This window comes from Taurulus bubalis (genome assembly GCF_910589615.1).
Source record: "Taurulus bubalis genome assembly, chromosome: 2".
NCBI classification, from domain to species: Eukaryota; Metazoa; Chordata; class Actinopteri; order Perciformes; family Cottidae; genus Taurulus; species Taurulus bubalis.
In genome coordinates this window covers 26,602,296-26,608,295 of record NC_136590.1, presented here as the reverse complement: position 1 = coordinate 26,608,295, position 6,000 = coordinate 26,602,296, and positions in this window count along the sequence as shown.

Here is a 6,000-nt window from a genome sequence, read left to right as displayed (position 1 = left end):
CTAAATCTATTATGTTTAGTTTTTCTTTCTTTTTTCACTTTGCCCAGAAACAGAGCGGAACAGGCTGCCTTAATTTGGGGGCTAATTATGTTAATGACCAAATGCTGGGCTGCTCACGAGGTGGGATTCATCAAGTCGAAACGAGCAATCACCAGCAGGTTTGTGGAGTTGAGGGAGTGAGCTTTTCTGTCTTCTGACCCACAGAACCAGTGTGTGAGGGTGAGCTAGTGTTGTTTTAGAGACAACAAGACTAATGAATAGAATCTGAGAATTATTTTTATTTGTTTGTTTTTTGTTTGGGTTTCATATAAGAGATTTACTTTCCTGCAAACTCCAGATTAGTAGGTGGCGGTAATGCACCCAAAAGCTGTTTGCCAACCGCCATAAAAAGCAAAAGAAGAAGAAGAAGAAGCAAAGCTTGTAAATAATACAAACTCAAATAACCAATATTCATATTTAATCCAAATACATTTTATTCATCTGTCACACATTCACCTAAGTCTTGTGTTTAAAGTGAACCGGCTTCAACGGATCAGGCCTTCATTCTGTCTATTTGCTCTGGTGCAGGAGTGCAGGTAAGTACTATCGTGAATAGAAGTCCTGATTTCAAAAACTTGCTGAAGAAAAAGTATGTTAGCTAAATGTAAAGACTCAAAGTAAACTACTCATTGTGGAGTAAAATATAATCCTGCTGTACTATTATGTTTCTGGATTAATGTTTTTGCTGCATTACGAGTAGATCTGTATGTGTTTAGATTTCTACTAATTTAAACTCCTTTATAAACTGTACTCTGGAAAGTAACTAAAGCCATCAGACAAATTTAGTTGAGTAAAATGTACAATATTTACCTTTTTGAGATGTCGTGGAGTAGAAGGTAGCAATGGATCAATTCAACTAAAGTAGGGGTGGGCAATTCATTTTCCCAAAGGGCCACATGACAAATTTGGAACGTTGTGGAGGGCCGAACCAATAGGCTGAACTTAATTCAATTAACTCAATATGAATGTTATTACTTTATTAAAAAACTGTAAATGATATGGTTTTGAGCTGCTACTGGTACGAATACATGTTACAATAAGGCTCTGAAAATATGTAAGGCCTGCTTGGAGCAGAAATGACACAGCACAACAGATCTGATGTCTGGGTGGTCGGGACATCACAGGTACGAAGTGACCAGCAGCTCAACGACAAACTTCAACTCGAGCAGTTAAGTCGAGCCACGGGGCACTAAGTGAACAATGAACAAAGCAAAATCCCTCACAGATCCTCGTAATGTTTCACTTCTGTGATGTAACTCTTCCATTCCTAGTGGCCTTTCAGTCAGGATATGGCCAAGTCAAGCAGCAAAGCCACACCACTGTGCCCAGTGAGTTAAGTCTAAGCCCCATTCAGGGACAAAAAATCTGAGATAGAAACTTCCTCTCTCTCTTCGCAACTGTGTACTAAAAGAGTCAAAGCCGAGCACAGATTATGGGCTGAAAAAAATCCAAAAAGACATTTATCAAAACTGATTTTGTGGGATGTAATGAATGCTTGGTAATATGTTTGATGAAATTCTTTGTTCCAACTGATGTCATTAAAAATATCACCATCACTCTGCATAATAAAAAGCCATATGTTTCTGTTTGTGAGAGTGTGTGTATTTTTTTGGAGCAATGTACTTTCGGGAACAATGGGCAGTCCCGTTCTCAGCACTCAATAATGTACAACAAATACTGCAACGACGACCTCAACAACCAAACAAAGGACAATATATGCATGTTGGTCACAGAACGGGGCCAGTCACACACAGCTAACATTGCCTTAAGCATCAAATTTGCTGTAACTGGCTACCCAGAGAAATATTAACTTAAATTGCAGCCTGTTGTTACTACCACCAACCAACTACATCACTGGAGCCAGAACGAACTTCACAAAAACACACAGAACATCAACCACATGTGATTTTCACACTATATGTCTTACTCATTGGATAGAGAAAAGGTTAATAATCATAGAATATTCCCTTTTAAAGTGGAGGATCTGGTCAGCAATATAACATCAGTGAGGTGCCTGCACAGAGCCCAAAGGATACGAACAGACATCTACCCCAGCCATTTGGAGAATTATACTATTTATTTTATCTTTGTTAAAGTTATTATTGAAGGAGAGAAGAAAACATGAATATAAGAGCTGATAACCTTTGACTGGTAGTGTAAAGCGTTCACATCTTGAACCCTGAGGTTTTCTCAGTGTATCCTATACTTTCACCCAACTTTTTTTCCGTCCGTACAAACACTCTTGAGGCTAGGCAGCTTCTTCCTGATGACCGTAAAACCAGTATAGACATCGTGGCTCGCGCTCAAACACAAGGCTGACATCCTGCTGTGAATAATGTGCTAATTAGATTTGGCCTGTGGTTTTTGCCGTAATCAAATCTATCCGGTGCTGCAGGCCGAGAGGCTGAAACCTGATCTGCAATCCAAAATATGCAATCTGGTTCCTCTCAAGTCCTGGCACGCTGCGCTGTCTGTGCACCGAGAGAGAGAGAGAGAGAGAGAGAGAGAGAGAGCGAGAGAGGGAGAGAGAGAGATTGTGTGTGTGCGTGTGTGTGTGTGTATGTGTGTGTGTAGTTCATTCTAAACAACCATTTTAAGGCGGCCCCTTAAAGAGATAAGCGTAGATGCTGACATTTCAAATTAAAAAAAATATCTGTTAAATATCTTTTATTATTGTGTGTGTGTGTGTGTGTGTGTGTGTGTGTGTGTGTGTGTGTGTGTGTGTGTGTGTGTGTGTGTGGTGCACATGTGTATTTATTATTGTGTGCCTAAAGGTCTGTGCACCTCCTACTGTGTTCCCTTCGATTCTATACCTCACAGCTGAACTCTATCCACTCAGCTTTACTCTTTTGTTCTGCTCTACTTTTTTCTTTCCTTTACTGCTCTATTCTACAAAGCTCTATTCTTCTCTGCTACTAAATCAATTTATCCGCTACTTTACTGGTCTGCTTGGCTTTACTCACTTTTATTCTTTCTCTCTTTTAGTCTACTCTACTAAGCTTTACTCTACTTTTATCTAGGAGGGTAGCTGAGGAAAGGCATATTAAGTCAATTAAGTTGTTCAAGTAAAAGCCTCACAGAAATATGTATTTATTTTGTGTTATTTTACAATACATCTGAACAGAGTAGGGTCGAGAGCTCAGTGAGAAAGGTCAAGAAGAGGGAAGCAGAGTAGAGTTGAGTAGAGTGGTAGAATAAGTACTCAGATCTTTTACTGAAGAAAAAGTAGCAAAGCAATACAGTACAAGTAAGTAAATGCAGAATGTAGCATTCCAGAATAATAATAAGTGGGGCCGTTTTATTTTATTATTGATGCATTAGCTGTGCACATCACCTTAAGTTTGTAGCTTTGGACCTCATTTTAATTACGCGAATCTGCAAAGTAACTAAATTGGTTGGATATATGTTGTGCAGTAGGAAGTGCAATATTAGCTTCCAAAATGTAGAAGTTTAAAATAGCATGAAAGAGTAGTAGAAATACCTCATATTTGCACTAAAGAACAGTACTATATTTTGTTGTTATTTGCATTCTTTCCCACTTTGTACTGCAACTACTGCTCAACAATTTAAAGATAAATTAAGTTTGATCTTTTCTTAAACAAGAACTTAATAGTGGACAGTAAAACAAAGTAGAGATGAATTGACCGGAGTAAAATAGAGGACAAAAGATGACTCTACTCCTCTCTATTCCCATGCACTCAGACTGTACCCCAGCCTACAGCTGACGGTGCTGTGGATCCACCTGTTTCTTGTGCTCAGAGCTGCTTCCTGATCTGGATGTGGGAACGTGAGAATATGGATGACTCCGCAAGGAAAACAACTTAAGGTTTTTTTGCATCGGAACAGTCGGTCTCATTATCCTCCGGATGGGTTTCGTGGTGGAATGTGGCAGAGCTGAAATATCCCGGAACAAAGGATGTGCTCACTTTCAGTGTTTTTGTTGGCTTTGTTTTCTGGTGTTTTTCTGTTTAAATGTGGTTTTGGGGCTGCAAGCTTGGTGGGCGCACAAACTAAGAAAGAAAAAAAGTAGAAAAACAAGAAGCTCTTTCCTCTGATGTTGCACCTTTCTTTGGGCTGTGGTCGCTTAATATTAAAGAAGTTGCCTCATTAAGTGTTTCAATGGCTAAGAAACACACACAGAGACAAGCTGTAGTTGAGCAAATTGTTTGTGTGGGGAACCTTCCAATGATGATTTGAATGGAACTATAAAATATGTAAAATAAGATTATATCAAACTTGAATCATCCTGAGGACAATTGCATTAAGAAGTGGGAAAAGTGCAAACATAAAAGTTTAAGATAAGAGCAAGGTGAAAATCCAGAATATATACAATAGCAAAATATAGATACAATAAAATATTCATTTTAAGCAATCATACTTATTACAAGGTCGTTGATTTGTTTATTTAGAGAGGAGAGTGCATATGAATCACCAAACACAACATAATACAAAGCATCAGTATGTAGTAAAGTTGGACTGAACGAACAACAGGAGGGAAAAGAAACTGGAGGAACTAATTATCACAAATTCATCTATAAGAACGTCAGAAATATGTAGTGCAGCTCTTTATTTCCCATTACTTTAGCTTTACCTTGTCTTCATTGTTTGGGCCATCATTCCTGTCATTAATAACAATAAGTTATGAGAGAGATCTGAAGACACGGCGACATGTCGACTGTACAACCAGAGATAGTTGATCAAACAGATTGTAAACAAACGTACAGGTTAGCCAAACGACGAACGGTGATATGATGAAACAAACTGCCTGACATCCGTCACAGTCTACAGACTGAGTTACCTGCAAATGAAGTGGTTTTACAAAATCTGGATAAACTGCTGGCTTGTGGACAGTAAACCAGAACGATCCTCATTATCCGACCAGGTAGCTGACTGTGAAGACGCTGTACTTAAGATGTGCATGTGATTCGGGATATTGCCCAATCAAGAGCCAGATGTTGGGACGTATAGAGAGGGCTGGAGAGGGAGTGGTGTTACTGTTTTCTACACTGGGGTTGGTGGTGGGGGTGGGAGGAACAGATTATGCAGAAAACCACTTCCAGAGGAAGTGTGTTTTAATGCTGACGGCGTTCCTGAAAGAGGCTTTTATGCTAATCTGCCCCCCAGAACGTCAGCAGTGGAAGAGGGGGAATACACAATAAAAAACTACAGCTCAGGCCAGCCGAGTGGAGGGAGAGATGGAGTAGGGGTACAGTGCAAAGGAAGGACACAGGAAGCAAACACGGCAGGTTTTTTTTTCATCCCTCCAATGCCAACGCTGCTTCACTTTTCCTCCACTCTTGACATCTTGTTTTCAGAGTGTACCAAATCCACCTCCACACACACACACACACACACACACACACACACACACACACACACACACACACACACACACACACACACACACACACACACACTCACACAGACACCCAGACACGCACACACACTCACACGCACACACATTTCAGCACCACACCAGATTTTACAGCTGGATGAAGAGCATCAATAGAAGCAGTGAGCGAGCGGACAGACAATGGACACGGCGTCCAGGCCGGCACGCCAACCCAGGATTTCCTGGCTTACACCACAAAAAAAAAGTCAGACCCTTCCGGCTGCACAATAAAGAATGAAACTCTTGTATGTACCCCCCCAAAAAGAGCATGTTGGGTAAATCTCACAATCCAGACAAGTGGTGTTAGTATCAGTTGGTGGGCAGATATCAGGTGGTTTGTTTTCGACTGTCACTGTGAGTTACTGGCAGGGTCGGCCTGCCGGGCAGCTCGGCCTGTCTGACACAACACGGCTTAAAAAAGCAAACAGAGACGAAATGAGCGGTGCCTTCAAACGCGAGCGCCACCCCGACATCAAACACTCTGAATCTGACCCAATCCTCCCTTTCACTGTCGCATGAGCCTGCATGGAGGCTGTCAGGCCTCGTTAGCGGAGAGACGCCCACCGCCA